The 19,801-nt window shown below is 37.1% G+C and overlaps 1 non-coding gene across 1 annotated transcript; it reads right to left on the bottom strand.

Moving 5' to 3' along the window:
- Window positions 1-9,627: 9,627 nt before the first annotated feature.
- On the bottom strand, window positions 9,628-9,700 carry TRNAR-UCU. Its single transcript has one exon. It is a non-coding gene; the product is annotated as a tRNA-Arg (tRNA).
- Window positions 9,701-19,801: the final 10,101 nt, after the last annotated feature.

Here is a 19,801-nt window from a genome sequence, read left to right as displayed (position 1 = left end):
TGTTATCTGCAAACAGTGACAGTTTTACTTCTTTTCTGATTTGGATTCCTTTTATTTCTTTTTCTTCTCTGATTGCTGTGGCTAAAACTTCCAAAACTGTGTTGAATAATAGTGGTGAGAGTGGGCAACCCTGTCTTGTTCCTGATCTTAGTGGAAATGGTTTCAGTTTTTCACCATTGAGAATGATGTTGGCTGTGGGTTTGTCATATACAGCCTTTATTATGTTGAGGTAAGTTCCCTCTATGCCTACTTTCTAGAGAGTTTTTACATAAATCGGTGTTGAATTTTGTCAAAAGCTTTTTCTGCATCTATTGAGACGATCGTATGGTTTTTATCCTTCAATTTGTTAACATGGTGTATCACATTGACTGATTTGCGTATATTGAAGAATCCTTGCATTCCTGGGATAATTCCCACTTGATCCCCATGGTGTATGATCCTTTTAATGTGCTGTTGGATTCTGTTTGCTAGTATTTTGTTGAGGATTTTTGCATCTATGTTCATCAGAGATATTGGTCTGTAGTTTGGCATTTTTCACAGAACTGGAACAAAAAATTTCACAATTTGTATGGAAACACAAAAGACCCCAAATAGCCAAAGCAATCTTGAGAAAGAAAAACAGAGCTGCAGGAAGCAGGATCCCTGACTTCAGAGTATACTACAAAGCTACAGTAATCAAGACAGTATGGGACTGGCACAAAAACAGAAATATAGATCAATGGAACAGGATAGAGAGCCCAGAGATACATCCGTGCACATATGGTCACCTTATCTTTGATAAAGGAGGCAAGAATATACAATGGAGAAAAGACAGCCTCTTCAATAAGTGGTGCTGGGAAAACTGGACAGCTACATGTAAAAGAATGAAATTAGAACACTCCCTAACACCATACACAAAAATAAACTCAAGATGGATTAAAGACCTAATAAGGCCAGACACTATAAAACTCTTAGAGGAAAACCTAGGCAAAACACTCTATGACATAAATCACAGCAAGATCCTTTTTGACCCACCTCCTAGAGAAATGGAAAGAAAAACAAAAATAAACAAATGGGACCTAATGAAACTTAAAAGTGTTTGCACAGCAAAGGAAACCATAAGCAAGGCGAAAAGACAACCCTCAGAATGGGAGAAAATATTTGCAAATGAAGCAACTGACAAAGGATTAATCTCCAAAATATACAGGCAGCTCATGCAGCTCAATATCAAAAAAACAAACAACCCAATCCAAAAATGGGTAGAAGGCCTAAATAGACATTTCTCCAAAGAAGATATACAGATTGCCAACAAACACATGAAAGGATGCTCAACATCACTAATCATTAGAGAAATGCAAATCAAAACTACAACGAGGTATCACCTCACACCAGTCAGAATGGCCATCATCAAAAAATCTACAAACAATAAATGCTGGAGAGGGTGTGGAGAAAAGGGAACCCTCTTGCACTGTTTGTGGGAATGTAAATTGATACAGCCACTATGGAGGCTCCTTAAAAAACTAAAAATAAAACTACCTTATGACCCAGCGATGCCACTACTGGGCATATACCCTGAGAAAACCATAATCCAAAAAGAATCATGTACCACAATGTTCATTGCAGCTCTATTTACAATAGCCAGGACATGGAAGCAACCTAAGTGTCCATCAACAGATGAATGGATAAAGAAGATGTGGCACATATATACAATGGAATATTACTCAGCCATAAAAAGAAATGAAATTGAGTTACTTGTAGTGAGGTGGATGGACCTGGAGTCTATCATACACAGTGAATTAAGTCAGAAAGAGGAAAACAAATACCATATGCTAACACATATATATGGAATCTAAAAAAAAGAAGAAAAAATGTTCTGAAGAGCCTAGAGGCAGGACAGGAATAAAGATGCAGACGTAGAGAATGACTTGAGGACAGGGGGAGGGGGAAGGGTAAGCTGGGATGAAGTGAGAGAGTAGCACTGACATATATACACTACCAAATGTAAAATAGATAGCTAGTGGGAAGCAACTGCATTGCATGGGGAGATCAGCTCATGCTTTGTGACCACCTAGAGGGGTGGGATAGGGAGGGTGGGAGGGAGATGCAAGAGGGAGGGGATATGGGGATATATGTATACATATAGCTGATTCACTTTGTTATACAGCAGAAACTAACACAACATTGTAAGGCAATTATACTTCAACAAAGATGTTAAAAAAAAAAAGAACTGATAAAAAAAAATAGTAGTAGTTTGAGGGCCATCACTGATGTCTAGCAATACCAAATAAATATCAACCACTGTAGGTAATAAAGGTTTTATCTCCCTTAACATGGGTGTCCCAAGCTAAATGTTCACCACTTTTATGCAGAGTCATCTGTCAATGAAATCTTCCCAGGAGAAGATACTGCCACACTATGCAGAGGGACATCCAGCCACATTGCTCACTAATTGGTCCATACCTATGACCTCTCAGCAGCACACCACAGATGATGCAATAGATTTTGCTTTAAAATAAAAGAATCACTTCTGGACCTGGGAGTAATTTAGGAAACACGTTAGCAACACCCTCACCAATCTCATACTTCACAAACAAAATGATGGAGCTTTTTAATAGGAGGAATAGACCAAAACGAGTCTTCAGTTAGACATAAGCCTCCAAAATCACAGACAGTTCTAATCACTTTAAAGCTACTAAATTTGCCACAATAAGGCAAAATATCATGAAATCACCAGCATCAACAAACATTTCTTCAGTGTCTATGATGAATAAAAACATAATGCTTGATGTTAGGGATACACAGAGAAATGGAACACGATATCTGACCTCAAAGGGTTTGTAAGATAATTGAGAAAGAGAACACAGACATTTAAAGTGAAGTGAAATACAAGGTAGCACGAGGAAAACTACAGCACTAGATGAGCATTTAATCTAAAGGGATGGGTTGGGGGAGCAGCGTTTAACTAAGGTGTATTATATATCCCTAAGCCAATCACTGACCAGCATGCTCTACATAGTTACATGCTTAATTGGGGTTTTAAGATAATAGACTCTATCCTAAGGAAATAATCCAATATTTAAGCAAAACTTCAGGCGCAGAATGTTCTAAAACATTATTCATCACCACTGAATAACTGGAAACAACCTAAATATTTAGTAGAGTTTTGATCCAACTACACAGAAAAATTATACATAGCCATTAGAGGAGATATTTACAAATCATTATGAGAAAATACTAACTCCAGTACACTAGTACACTAACTCAAAAACACAGAAACTGTATATGCTTTATGATCTCAACTTTGTGCCTTAAAAAAACTATGAAATATTAAACTAATTATTTGCTCTGAAAATTAGTAAATAAAGAAAATCATTAGGTACTTACCCTGTCATTTTAGGAGGGAAAAAATTTATGAGGGAAAGTTCATTTATAGAGAATAATTCCAGCTAATAAATATAGAAAGAATAGAATTAGAAAATCACCATTTTGAAATCCCCAGTGAAATAATTAATTCAGGCAAGAATCTCAGTGAATGCTAACACCATTAGGTGAAAAGATAATGAGGGACTGGATACTATTTGAAAGTACCAAAATTTCACGCCACAGACTACTTGCCGATCACAAAGGGAAAAAAAATGCAAGTATGTGACTGCATCACTTTAATTGGGGAATCAAACAGCATTGCTCCTAGCAAGATACTCTGATACTATATGCCTCTTGACATCAACTAATATGAGCTACACAGCGTCACCTATGAAACAGTCTTGCCAAAAATGTTAGCCATGGCCTTAGATCTAATTTCCAGTCTGTAGGAAACACAGGGAACAGAGCAAGTCAACTATTACCTGGAAGAAACAATTCCTCATCAAAATGTGAGACATTCTACGAGATTGGTCTCTTCAAAAGGTGATGTCATGAAAAGAAACTAGAGAAACGTAATAAACCAATGGCCACCCTTAACTGTATCCTGGTTTGGAAAACCATCTGGGGGAAACTGAGGACATTTTAAATACAGATTGGGTATTATATTGTATTTGGGAGCTATTACTAATTTTGATGATCATGTTATTTATGTTACATAAGAGAATGTTTTATATTTTGGAAAGTAAAGAAGCATGGCTCACTCTCCTAAGAGACAGAGATAGACAGAGATGGAGAGAGCTACAGAAAAACAGAGCCAGAAGAGACAGAGAAAGGAATTATTTACGGCAAATTCTAATTACCATTGAATCTAGGTGGTAGGTATATGGTCCTTCATGCTAGCCTTTCATTTTTTTCTATATGCTTAAATTTTTTACCATAAAAACTTGAAAAAAAATGTATAGAAAAAAGACTAAAAAGAAATATACCAAAATATTGACAGTAGTTATGTCAGCATAATTACAGGTGATGTCCCTCTCAGTTAAAAAAATATTATTCTGTAATTTCAAAGAAACGCAGGCATTAGGTAGAATTGTGTGTGAAAACATAAAAAGCCCTAAGCCTATCCATTTAAGGCAGTTGTGATGTGGGCTATTGTTGCTTTGGTTCTGACGTTATATATATCAGTAGCTTCCAAAAGGAAGTTCAAGGCACATTAAGTCATATTTCAAACAGTATCTTGGCAAAGCAATAGGGAGGGCTCCAAAAACAGGCCAACCCAGACACAAACTGCCCACACGGCTCATTAATAAAGAAGGACATTTTTTAAATCTTGAAAAAATTCAATCCAAAACCTCTGGGGAAATTCTTTTCTGCATAGTTATTCAATAATAGAGAAGGTTGGAAAGCAACAAATGGCAAGAACAGCAGTGGAGAAATGGGGGGAGATCTTGGAATGATAATGGAAAACAAATTAGAGATTAGTTTCCAATGACGTCAGTGAGAAACAGGTCAGTGCTGATTTGGACTGGGTATCGAGGCAAGACTGCCTTTCCTCACTGCTTGCTGAGACCATCTAGTCCCAGGTAATGTTCAAATTGGGAACACAAGAAACCTTCGTCTAGCAAAGCATATAAATAGGAGCCTTCGGGGATTCATTCATCAAAAAAAGAGCAAGAAATGAAATATGCTGAACTTGCCAAGAGACGACAGAGTTAAGAGATAAAGTTACAAAAATATGTAAAAGATATTAATGTCAGGAAGAAAGAGAAAGCATTCAGCCTCGAGCTAAGAATAATGATATGAAATAAAATTAAGAACTGAAAAAAATTGTAGTAAAAATTATTTAAATGATGTCATTGGACCATCTCTTACCACTTGCCTTTAGATTCAACCGAGCAATTTAATAGTCACATGCTTCTTGTACCAGTGCGTGGCTTAACGCTTTTCCCTTTTAGTCAGAGAGTGGCTCACACTGAGAGTCCGTAAATAATAGTCTAGTACAGTGGTGCCCAATTCTTGCTGCACATGAGGAACATTGGGAGAATTTTTTAAATTCCAGCATCCAGGCTGCATCCTATACCTGCTAAGCCAAAAAATCTACGAGTGGGAACAAAGTGTCAGTATACTTAAAGACTGTCAGGAGATTCCAATGTGCAGCAGGGTTTGGGAAATACTGGTGTGGTATGCAGAAGCAAATGCTGGGAGCTGTACCGATTACAGCTGATTAAAATATTTTAGGCAAAACCTCCCCCACAAGTGTTAACAGCTCAAATCATATACCGCCTACATAAGAAGAGGCAAGAATTGTGATACTTTAGGCAGTGAAGTCTAGAGCTGAGAGTCACTACCAGGAATGGAAGCTAGTGAATTGTCCCACAGGTTCAGCTTGGTAAGAATGTTGTAAGAACTGATTCCAGACTAGCTGAAAATAAATGGGATGTCTTTTTTCACCCCTTTTTATGGATAGAAATCGAGAGTCTATATATTCTGTTACCGTTTAAAACCAACTGCATTAAAATTTTTTCAGCCCTAACTGATGTTGGTTTTATTTCAGAATATGACACCCATTTTGAATTGCTTCCATTCCTTTTTTGTTTTCTGATAGAGCGTTTATTAATACTCCTCATGTAACAATTTGGAAGCTTTCTTGAATCACTGTAATTTTTAAAAAATATATGAAGTAGCCAAGACATGGAAACAACCTAAATGTCCATCAAAAGATGAATGGATAAAGGAGATGTGGTACATATATACAATGGGATACTACTCAGCCATAAAAAGGAACGAAATAATGCCATTTGCAGCAACATGGATGCAACTAGAAGATTATCATACTAAGTGAAGTAAGGCAGAAAGAGAAAGACAAATACCATATGATATCACTTATATGTGGAATCTAAAATATGGCACAAAGGAACCTACCTACAAAACAGAAACAGACTCACAGACATACAGACTTGCAGTTGCCAAGGGGGAGGGGGGAGGGAGAGGGACGGACTGGGAGTTTGGGGTTAGTAGATGCAAACTATTACACTTAGAATGGATAAACAACAAGGTCCTACGGTATAGCACAGGGAACTATATCCAATCTCCTGGAATAAACAGTAATGGAAAAGAATATTAAAAAAGAATGTATATATGTGTAAAACTGAGTCACTTTGCTGTAAGCAGGAATTAGCACAACACTGTAAATCAACTATACTTCAATTTAAACAGTATATATATATATATACATATATATACATATATATATACATATATACATATATATGTATATATATATGTATATATATATGTGTATATATATATATATATATATATATATATATATATATATATATATACACATATATATATATATATCTAGGGTTGGCCAAAGAGTTCATTTGGGTTTTTCCATAACATTGTCTGGAAAAACCTGAACGAACTTTTTGGCCAACCAAAGACGTGCTATATAAGTGTATGAATTTGGAAGTGACTTGGAAAATAACATGAAGTTTATTTCACTTGTAAAGCATATAATAAATTATATTGTTTATTTGGGTTTTGAAAGCAAACTTGTAATTTATGCTTCCACATTCTGTGCAAGAGGTGAAAGATTATCTCCTCTCTCTCAAATATGTCCCTTCATCAAACAAAACAAAACCTGGGTGCACTCCTCTCTGCTCCCATCCCACTGTCCACCAGCCTGTCTCTAACCCCCTCTTCACCCTGGTCCCCATCCCTCAGTGAAAAGGAATTTCCCAGGCCACAGGGGGGAATTTAGCCATCTAATCGGGGGTGGAAGTAAGGTCGGTGTTTCCCACAAATGGCCGAGCCCAGACTGCCAAGCCTGATCTATCTTAGGGAATGGAGGACAGATCCAGATCTTAGATCTTAGGGCTGCTGTCAGCTCAAGTGGGTCTGACATGGAGCTGCCATCCCCACTAACAAAACGATGGGAATTTCCTTTCCAGAACTGTTTCGCTTTTGTAGCTGCCAGTAACCCACAGCGAGTCTGACACATTCACCCACGACCCATTCTATGCCTCTTTACATATATCCAAGCATTTAGCCCGGAGCTAAGAATAATGATATGAAATAAAATTAAGAACTGAAAAAAACTGTAGTAAAAATTATCTAAATGATGTCACTGCACCATCTCTTACCACTTGCTGTGGACATCTCTTACCACTTACCACTTGTATGTATATCAGCTTTACTGTGCTATAATTCACAGACAATACAATTCAGCCATATAAATTGCACAATTCAATAGTTTTAGTATATTCACAGGGTCGTACAACTATCACCACAATTTTAGGACACTTTCATCACCCCAAAAAGAAACCCTGAGCCCATAAGCAGCCAGTTCCCATTTCTCCCCAACGGCATCACCACCATCCCCCTGCCCCCGGCCCTAGGCAACCACTGATAAACTTTCTGTCTCTATGGATTTGTCTATTCTGGAAATTTCCTATAAACAGAATCATACAATATTTTGTGTCTGACTTCTTTTGTGTCTGACTTCTTTCACTTGGCATGTTTTCAAGGTTCATCCATGTTGTAGCATGTATCAGTACTTCATTCTCTTTTATTGTCAAAAATAGTATTCCATTATGTGGATTTACCACATTTTATTTATCCATTCATCAGTTGATAGATATTTAGTTGTTTCTTCATTTGGATATTATGAATAATGCCACTATAAACATGTATGTACAAGTTTCTGTATGGACATATATTTTCGTTTCTCTAGGATATATACCTAGGAGTGGAATTTCTGGGTCATACAGTAACTCTTATGTTTAGTCTTTTGAGAAACTGCCAGACTATTTCCCACAGCAGCTGTACCATTTTAAATTCCCACCACCAACACATGTGGGTTCCAATTTCTCCACATCCTCACCAATACTTGTTATTGTTTCCCTTTGATTATAGTCATCCAAATGGGTGTGAAGTAGTATCTCATTGTGGTCTTGATTTGCATTTCCCTGATGGCTAATGACATTGGGCATCTTTTGATGTACTAGTTGGCCATCTGTATATCTTCTCTTGGACAATGTATGTCTTCTATTATTTGCCCATTTTTAAATCGGAGTATCTGTCTTTTTACTATGGAGTTTCTTATATATTCTTTACTCTTGATATATATATCAGATACACAATTTGCAAATATTTTCTCCCAGTCTGTGAGTTATCTTTTCACTTCTTGATGGTGTCCACTGAAGCACAAATGTTTTTACGTGCTGGTTTCTTTTTTCTCTCTCTCTTTCTCCTTTTAACCAATCCTATATACTGGTGGTTCTATACAAGGTTTTTAATAAAAACAGAGCCTAGAACATAGGCTTTTAATAAAGCAGTGATTCTCATTTGTTTTGTTAAATGCTGCGATTCTTAAACAGTATGCAGCACATAGTATACCCTTAATGAATATGTGTTGAATAAATAATTGAATAACATTCACATACACTCAAATTTTTATCTTTCTGAGAGTATGTCCCATCTTATTTAAGTGTGGCCTTCTGAAACCAGGGAAATGACCCCTGGTTCTCAGTCCAGTGAAATATTATAGGAATATCTCAGTCAAACACAAACAGCAGGATCACATACATCTCCTCCAGTCTTTAATCTTGACTATCTCCCTGCTTTTACAGAGGAGTTGCTAATCAGTGCAGCAAAGGAATAGCTCATCTTAGACCTTTCCCTGTTGCATAAACTACAACCAAGAATGGACTTCAGTGGTCCTTCCTTGCTTGTCTTTCAAGGGATAATTATACACATGGTTGAATTCTCTTATTTTTACAGTGAGAGTCTTCTAGCTCTACAGAAGCTAATTTTTAGTGTTTCGAAGAAACTGAGTCACTGGGATAAGGGTGTACAGGGCCCTTGTCACCACACCATCAGAGGGGCACTTCCATGTCCTTCCTTGGGTGGACACTGAGAATAGATGCCAGTCCATCAAGGATCATGCAGCTATGGCAGGACTGGAGTGATAAAGGCCCAGACAAGCCACCTCAGAACTCGTCTTTGCTGGCCTCAGTCATATTTTGGGCTGTAATAGGCATCCTTTTTGTTAAAAGGATTAAGTCTCCTTTTGCTTAAGTGAGTGGTGATTGGAATCATTCAGTTTGCTTTCGTCAAACTCACTGGAGCAAACACAAGCGATCTGGAGGGAAAAGGAATAACTCCAATACTAAGATACAGACACTTCACAGCCTGGCTATACATAGACAGACTCAAGACTACCAACAAAATATTTTTTATGTTATTCTCATTACATCAGTGCTGCATGTGGGATCTTAGTTCCCTAACCAGGGATTGAACCCAGGCCCCCTGCAGCAGAAGTGTAGAGCCCTAACCACTGGACCACCAGGGAATTCCCTCGTTACTTCACTTTTCTAAATTCATATTCTTCATTGTTACCAATTAACTACAGAAAGAATTTCAGCACCCAACATAGGAGCACCTCAATACATAAGGCAAATGCTAACAGCCATAAAAGGGGAAATCAACAGTAACACAATCATAGTAGGGAACTTTAACATCGCACTTTCACCAATGGACAGATCATCCAAAATGAAAATAAATAAGGAAACATAAGCTTTAAATGACACATTAAACAAGATGGACTGAATTGATATTTATAGGACAGTCCATCCAAAAACAACAGAATACACTTTCTTCTCAAGTGCTCATGGAACATTCTTCAGGATAGATCATATCTTGGGTCACAAATCAAGCCTTGGTAAATTTAAGAATATTGAAATCGTATCAAGTATCTTTTCCAACCAAAATGCCATGAGACTAGATATCAATTACAGGAAAAAAACTGTAAAAAATACAAACACATGGAGGCTAAACAATACATTACTAAATAACCAAGAGATCACTGAAGAAATCAAAGAGGAACTCAAAAAATACCTAGAGACAAATGACAATGAAAACACGACGATCCAAAACCTATGGGATGCAGCAAAAGCAGCTCTAAAGGGAAGTTTATAGCTATACAAGCCTACCTCAGGAAACAAGAAAAATCTCAAATAAACAATCTAACCTTACACCTAAAGCAATTAGAGAATGAAGAAGAAAAAAAACCCAAAGTTAGCAGAAGGAAAGAAATCATAAAAATCAGATCAGAAATAAATGAAAAAGGAATGAAGGACACAATAGCAACGATCAATAAAACTAAAAGCTGGTTCTTTGAGAAGATAAACAAAATTGATAAACAATTAGCCAGACTCATCAAGAAAAAAAGGGAAAAGACTCAAATCAACAGATTTAGAAATGAAAAAGGAGAAGTAACAACTGACACTGCAGAAATACAAAGGATCATAAGAAATTACTGCAAGCAACTATATGTCAATAAAATGGACAAACTGGAAGAAATGGACAAATTCTTAGAAAAGCACAATCTACCAAGACTGAAACAGGAAGAAATAGAAAATATAAACAGACCAATCACAAGCACTGAAATTGAAACTGTGATCAAAAATCTTCCAACAAACAAAAGCCCAGGAACAGATGCCTTCACAGGCGAATTCTGTCAATCATTTAGAGAAGAGCTAACACCTATCCTTCTCAAACTCTTCCAAAATATAGCAGAGAGAGGAACTCCCAAACTCATTCTACGAGGCCACTGTCACCCTGATACTAAAACCAAAGAGGTCACAAAGAAAGAAAACTACAGGCCAGTTTCACTGATGAACATGGATGCAAAAATCCTCAACAAAATACTAGCAAACAGAATCCAACAGCACATTAAAAGGATTATACACCATGATCAAGTGGGGTTTATCCCAGGAATGCAAGGATTCTTCAATATATGCAAATCAATCAATATGATACACCATATTAACAAACTGAAGGATAAAAACCATATGATCATCTCAAGAGATGCAGAAAAAGCTTTTGACAAAATTCAACACCAATTTATGATAAAAACCCTCCAGAAAGTAGGCATAGAGGGATCTTACCTCAACATAATAAAGGCCATATATGACAAACCCACAGCCAACATCTTTCTCAATGGTGAAAAACTGAAACCATTTCCACTAAGATCAAGAACAAGACAAGGTTGCCCACTCTCACCACTATTATTCAACATAGTTTTGGAAGTTTTAGCCACAGCGAGCAGAGAAGAAAAAGAAATAAAAGGAATCCAAATCGGAAAAGAAGAAGTAAAACTGTCACTGTTTGCGGATGACATGATACTATACATACAGAATCCTAAAGATGCTACCAGAAAACTACTAGAGCTAATCAATGAATTCGTTAAAGTAGCAGGATACAAAATTAATGCCCAGAAATCTCTTGCATTCTTATACACTAATGATGAAAAATCTGAAAGAGAAATTAAGGAAACACTCCCATTTACCTTTGCAACAAAAAGAATAAAATACCTAGGAATAAACCTACCTAAGGAGACAAAAGACCTGTATGCAGAAAACTATAAGACACTGATGGAAGAAATTAAAGATGATACAAACAGATGGAGAGATATACCATGTTCTTGGATTGGAAGAATCAACGTTGTGAAAATGACTATACTACCCAAATCAATCTACAGATTCAATGCAATCCCTATCAAACTACCAGTGGCATTTTTCACAGAACTAGAACTAAAAATTGCACAATTTGTATGGAAACACAAAAGACCCTGAATAGCCAAAACAATCTTGAGAAAGAAAAATGGAGCTGGAGGAGTCAGGCTCCCTGACTTCAGACTATACTACAAAGCTACAGTAATCAAGACAGTATGGGACTGGCACAAAAACAGACATACAGATCAATGGAACAGGATAGAAAGCCCAGAGATACATCCATGCACATATGGTCACCTTATCTTTGATAAAGGAGGCAAGAATATACAATGGAGAAAAGACAGCCTCTTCAATAAGTGGTGCTGGGAAAACTGGACAGCTACATGTAAAAGAATGAAATTAGAACACTCCCTAACACCATACACAAAAATAAACTCAAAATGGATTAAAGACCTAAATGTAAGCCAGACACTATAAAACTCTTAGAGGAAAACATAGGCAAAACACTCTATGACGTAAATCACAGCAAGATCCTTTTTGACCCACCTCTTAGAGAAATGGAAAGAAAAACAAAAATAAACAAATGGGACCTAATGAAACTTAAAAGCTTTTACACAGCAAAGGAAACCATAAACAAGGCGAAAGACAAGCCTCAGAATGGGAGAAAATATTTGCAAATGAAGCAACTGACAAAGGATTAATCTCCAAAATTTACAAGCAGCTCATGCAGCTCAATATCAAAAAAACAAACAACCCAATCCAAAAATGGGCAGAAGACCTAAATAGACATCTCTCCAAAGAAGATATACAGATTGCCAACAAACACATGAAAGGATGCTCAACATCACTAATCATTAGAGAAATGCAAATTAAAACTACAACGAGGTATCACCTCACACCGGTCAGAATGGCCATCATCAAAAAATCTACAATAAATGCTGGAGAGGGTGTGGAGAAAAGGGAACCCTCTTGCACTGTTGGTGGGAATGTAAATTGATACAGCCACTATGGAGGCTCCTTAAAAAACTAAAAATAGAACTACCATACCACCCAGCAATGCCACTACTGGGAATATACCCGGAGAAAACCATAATTCAAAACGAGTCATGTACCACAATGTTCATTGCAGCTCTATTTACAAAAGCCAGGACATGGAAGCAACCTAAGTGTTCACCGACAGATGAATGGATAAAGAAGGTGTGGCAAATACATACAATGGAATATTACTCAGCCATAAAACGAAACGAAATTGAGTTATTTGTAGTAAGGTGGATGGACCTAGAGTCTGTCATACAGAGTGAAGTAAGTCAGAAAGAGAAAAACAAATACCATATGCTAACACAAATATATGGAATCTAAAAAAAAAAAAAAAAAAAAAAAAGGTTCTGAAGAGCCTAGAGGCAGGACAGGAAGAAAGATGCAGATGTAGAGAATGGACTTGAGGAAACGGGGAGGGGGAAGGGTAAGCTGGGACGAAGTGAGAGGGTGGCATTGACATATATACACTACCAAATGTAAAACAGATAGCTAGTGGGAAGCAGCCCCATAGCACAGGGAGAGCAGCTCAGTGCTTTGTGACCACCTAGAGGGGTGGGATAGGGAGGGTGGGAGGGATACGCAAGAGGGAGGGGATACAGGTATATATGTATACATATAGCTGATTCACTTTGTTATACAGCAGAAACTAACACACATTGTAAAGCAATTATACTCCAAAAACGATGTTAAAAAAAAAAAAAAAGTATTTCAATCTCCTCAGCATGACACCTACAGTTCCCATGATCTGGTCCCACCTTGTCCACTCAGTTTTTCCTCGCCTTTCTTCAATGCCAACACCCTTCTCTCCGTGAACCATCTCTCATGTCTTCCAAACATGTCATACTAACTCCAACTCTTTGCATTTGCTTGAACACAATGATGTAATATGTTTCTACATCTTCTCTTTTTTTTAATTTATTTTTTGGTTGGGTCTTCTTTGCTGCGTGCAGGCTTTCTCTAGTTGCGGCGAGCTGGGGCTACTCTTTGTTGTGGTGCACGGGCTTCTCACTGCAGTGGCTTCTCTCCTTGCGGAGCATGGGCTCTCGGCGCACAGGCTTCAGTAGTTGTGGCACCTGGGCTCAGTAGTTGTGGCACACGGGCTTAGTTGCTCTGTAGCATGTGGGATCTTCCCGGACCAGGGCTCCAACCCGTGCCCCCTCCATTGGCAGGTGGATTCTTAACCACTGAGCCACCAGGGAAGTCCTCTCATTGTATTTTAGAAAAGCAATTCAGTGACAGATGGTGAGTGCTTTCCATTTCTTAGATGTACATTTAACAATTTTCTTTTGGCCCTAGGCTATTAGTTTTATTTTTTATTTCTCAAATTAACATTTATTATTATTATTATTTTGGCCACACCACGTGGCTTGTGGGATCTTAGTTCACCGACCAGGGATTGAACCCAGCCTGGCAGTGGAAGCACCAGGGAATTCCCTCAAATTAAAATTTAATGTCAAAAGTTATAGAAGCAAATGTTTCCAAAAACAGGAAGAGTAGAGCAGTTGAATATATAGTGCTCAAATATGCAAGAAATACATACTTTAAAATATCTAAAACAATAGGCAAAATCAACAATACATCAAGTTTTGCCCTACCTATCAGTAAGCTTTTTAAATAGCAAAGAAATATGGGAAAAGAATGATGAGTATTTACTGCTCAAATTAGTTTGGTGTGAGCTTTTTCTAATTTAAAGTATCATTAAATTACTGCCTTTCCAAGTAAACCTAAAGAATACTTTAAATTTTTAAAGCATCTTTCATAAGCCACATTGTAGCACAATAAATAGATTTCTCAATACAAGAACAAAAACCTCACTAACCGGGTGCCTTCTCAACAAATTAAACCTGAAGAATTTATCCAAATTCCTTTTAAAAAGAAAAACAGTTCACAAAAGAAATACAAAAATAGACTAAACAGATGACCAAAAATATTCATTGTCACTAGTAATAAAGAATTGTCAATTAAAATGAGATACCATTTTTGCCATCCAAACTGGCTCTGGCTTTACTGTGTAATTAGACACACACACACAAACACAAGATTATTCCACATTCTGTTTTTTCAAAGTACTCACTGCAGCAAGGGTAAAGTTAGATGGATACGCTCAAACACTGCTGGTAGACGTAACTTGGTTCAGTCTTACTAGGAAATGATTTGACATTTTAAATTATCTATCCCGTGGTCTTACAGTCTTCTAAAATTTAAAGTTTTAATGATTACATAATATTTCATCAAATGCATATATCACCAGTTATTTAATCATTCCCCTATATTAACTATGTAGTTTTTGGAGGGGGGATGGTTCTATCATAAATGCTGCAATGAACATTTTTACATAACTTTTGACAACATCTCATTATTTTCTTCAGATAAATTCTTGGAAGAGATAGTACTAGATCAAGAAGGAAAATACTTTTTAAGGTTCTACTTTTAATCAATCCTATATACTTATGGTTCTTTAGACTAGAAGATAGGCCCTTTTAAGGCAGGGATACTTGTCTGCTTTGTTAAATGCTATACCCCCAGCACCTAGAACTGTACCTGGCACGTAGTACACCCTTAATAAATATTTGTAGAATGAATGATTGAATAACAGTTGCATACATCCAAATTTTGGCATTTGCCCTTGTAAACTTCTGGGACGACATCCCACACTGTCTTATTAAGGAAGGCTGGAGGCTCACTAGCATTTGGTCAAGACATACCAAGTACAGATATGAAATCTGGACAGATGTGCCCAGTCATTCTATTTTCCATTTTAAAAGAGATAGTAGAATTATAGCAACAAGCTGGTGATGGCAGCCTTCAAGACGGCTGCTCCAATCTACTGTCCTTGCTCCCAAATTGATCTATAGACTCAAAGCAATTCCAACAAAAATCCTGGCAAAATTTTTGCACATTTCACTGTAAAGCTACAGTAATCAAGATAGTGTGGTACTGACTAAAGACAGATGTATAGAATGAGAATATAGGCAATAAAGATAAACATAAAGATCAACAATGAAACAGAATACAGTCCAGAAATAGACTCACATATATATGGTCAGCTGATTTTCATCACAGATGCCAAGACAATTGAATAGGGAAATGATAACCTTTTCAAAAATGAGGTTGTAAAAATTGAATATCCATATGCAAAAATAAAATGATTCTGAACCCTTACCTCACATCATACACAAAAATTAACTCAAAATGGATCATGGGCCTAAATGTAAAACTAAAGCTATGAAAATTCTAGGAGAAAATCTTAGTGACCTTGGGTTAGGCAAGTAATTTTTAATAGGACAAACACAAATTCTAAAAGAAAAAGATTGATGACTTGGACTTTGTCAAAATTTAAAACTTTTGCTCTTCAAAAATCACTGTTGCAAAAATGAAAAGGTAAGCCACAGTCTTGAAGAAAATATTCACAATACTTATATCTGACAAGAGACTTATGTCCAGAATAAAAAGAATTCTTGTAGTTCAACAATAAGATGGACGACTCAGTTTTAAAAACAGAAAGTCCATAAAAGAAGATACACGAATAGCAAATAAGTAGTACATGAAAAGATGTCCAACATCATTAGTCATTAGGGAAACCAAGAGATACCACTACACAATCCCTAGAATGGCTAAAATTAAATACTGACAGTTTTCCACGATGTGGAGAAACTGGAACTTTCATAGTTTTCTGTTGGAAATGCCAATTGGTTCAGCCACTATAGAAAACAGTTTGGTAGTTTATAAGTTAACATACACTTAGCATATGATCCAGTACGTCCACTCCCAGGTATTTACCTAAGAGAAATGAAAACATAAATCTACACAAAGACTTCTTATACTCAAATTTTCATAGAAGCTTTATTCACAACAGCCAAAAACTGGAAACCATCTAAATATCCATCAACTATGAATGGATAAACAAATTTTGGCATATTGTATGATGGAGTAATACACAGCAACAAAAAGAATAATTACTGTTACAGGCAGTGATTTGCAAAAACATTATACTAAGTGAAAGAAGCCAGATACAAAAGATTACATTACATGAAATTCTAAAAAAGATAAAATTATAGTGGTAGAAAATAGGTTGGTCATTGCCATGGGCCAAGCGGTAGAGTGTTGGTGGAGACATAGGGGGACTTCTGGGGATGACATAGTTGTTCTATATCTTGATTGTGGTGTCTGTTACATGATTGCATGCATTTTTCAAAACTCATTGAATTATCCACTTAAAATAAGTGAATTTTATTGTATGTAAATTATACGTCAATAAAGCTGATTAGAAACCATTTTGATAATAGCTTCTTTTCATTTTTAAAAATAGGGGCTAAAAGTAGTATTTTTATTTATTTATTTATTTATTTTGGCTGCATGGTCTTCATTCCTGCATGCAGGCTTTCTCTAGTTGCAGCGAGCGGGAGCTACTCTTAGTTGCAGTGTGCAGGCTTCTCTTGCTGCAGAGCACAGGCTCTAGGTGTGTGGGCTTCAGTAGTTGTGGCATGCAGGCTCAGTAGTTGTGGCTGCGGGCTCTAGAACGCAGGCTCAGTAGTTGCGGCGCATGGGCTTAGCTGCTCTGCGGCATGTGGGATCTTCCCAGACCAGGGATTGAACCCATGTCCCCTGCATTGTTAGGCAGATTCTTAACCACTGCGCCACCAGGGAAGTCCCTAAAAGTAATATTTTGATGTGGATGGGGAACTGACTTCAAAAAGATGGGAGACAAAGGAGTAAATACTAAATATCCCTTTCCTTGGGTGGAGATGTGTCAACAACAGGATTTCTCCCCTGAGTGATTAGTACTCAAATCAATCTTATTCAATGCTAGAATAAAGAAGGTGATTGCATAGGAAGCAGAGTTTGTAGATGAGCCTTAAATTTCTTTCAATAGTGCATGCCAAATGAATGAAGATGAATTGTTGGATGATTTTATACTGTGTGAACAAGGATAGGTAATGCATTTTAAGAAAAGCAATTCAAACCTACGTTAATAATATTATATAGGCTCAAGATATTTTCCCAGGATACACTGTTACCTGAAATTATTAATAAGTATTGTAGACATGATAATGGTATTATGGTTTAAAAAAATTCTTTATCTTTTAGAGGTAAATACTAAAGATTTTACAATGAAGTAATATGACATCTGGGATTTGCTTTAAAATAATCCAGCAGAGTTAGAAGAAGTAAGAGGTGAGAATACTTAGGAACATAGAGGAAACAAAATTGGACACATACTGATAATTGTTGAAGCCAAGTGAGTAAGTAAGTAAGTACAGGGGATTTACTTTTCTATTTTCTCTATTTTGTGTATGTTTGAACGTTTCCATAATAAAGAGGGTTTTTTTTTTAAGTTTCCTGGGGAAGAATATTGGCCTGGAGTCGTCCTGGACTATGCTACATGTTCCATAAGGGCGAGAAGAGAAGTTGAAATCACATCCTTCAAGTCAAGGGGATGTGGTATGGCGGAATCACCAAGGGTGCTCATCCATTCTATGCCAAGGGCCTCTCTGGAGGATTTGATGTGCTTGGATGGTAAGTATAGTGGGTATCACTGGGCAGAGGTGATGCCCAAAGTCTGGTGGATACAGGCTTATGATTCTGAGCTAATTTGGTTCTGTGCTATTTGAACTAGGACCCCAGGCAGAAACTGAGGGTATAAGAGATAGTGTTCAATATGCTGGGGAGAAGTAAAGGAAAAGGAAAGGTGAGCTTCCAGGATTCCTGCCAATGAGAAATCATTTGGGGAATATCTATAATCACTGGGAAGGCGAAGTTTCACCACATCATCCCAATAGGCTGCTCTGAATTATAAACCCAACAGAATGCTAGGAACAGAGCATAGAAGATTAAAATTTTCCATTCTATACAGTAATTGCAAAAAAAATACTATTAGAAATTCAAAAAAATCCAGAGAAGGGTAATTATTTTTTTAGATACTCAAGGAAAATGTTTGAAAACAAGAGACCAAAATATGATCAAATTGGAGACTTGAAGGTTGTAAATCCTTAGAGGTATAAATAGTGTTGTAGGGACTTTTCACTAAACCCTAGAATGCTAGAACTAGAAGATGCCACTTAAAGCTTAAAAGATGTAATTTAATTCCAACAAAAGGAAGTATACTTTATAAGAATGTTTTAGCTAAGAACACAAATAAGCTTATGCAAATTTAGCAAATGAAAAATGTAATTAAATGAAAGTAGGATATCTGAGAGAAAAATCTTAAACATTTTGAGACCAACACCATGGAAGTCATCTAAGCTTTTTACAATCTACCCATTGGTACTACTTCAGAGGCTGAGTTGGACAAATCATCTGTGTTGCCAAATACTGCAGTTCTTAGTTTTTTCAGATTTGATTAAAACCCTTGAGTCACTGTCAGAATAGCTGTTGGTCCTTCACATATACAAGGAATCTCCATTTCTAGAGTCAGACATGAGAACTCACGTTGGCCAGAAACGGAATAATGCAGCATTCCACCACCCCGGGCACCATCCTTGAAAACTTACTCTTTCAGCTATTTACTGCCGTGTAACAAACTACCAAAACCCAGTGGCTTAAAACAGCACCTTTTTATTATATTTATGATTTGGGAAGGGCTGGGCTAGGTGATTCTTCTGCTCCATATGGCATCCAGTGGGGTCACATGCGCTATTCAGCCAGAGGCTGGGCTAGGCTGGAGGTTAGTTGGAGCTGCTTCCCTCACTAGCCCAATGTCTTATCAGTGCTGCAGACGGCTGGGTTTAGTTGAGCTCCTCTGCCTCACTATATAATCTCAGGACTTCTCCACATGTTTTCTCCAGCAGGGTTGTTAGAGTTCTTACCTGATGGTAGACTTGTGATCAGGACTCCAAGAGACAAAGGAGAAGCCTGTCTGACCTCTTCGAGTCTAGCCTCAGAACTGGCATCATCACTTC

Source organism: Balaenoptera musculus, chromosome 9 (genome assembly GCF_009873245.2).
Source record: "Balaenoptera musculus isolate JJ_BM4_2016_0621 chromosome 9, mBalMus1.pri.v3, whole genome shotgun sequence".
NCBI lineage: Eukaryota > Metazoa > Chordata > Mammalia > Artiodactyla > Balaenopteridae > Balaenoptera > Balaenoptera musculus.
This window is presented reverse-complemented; position numbering and strand designations above follow the sequence as displayed.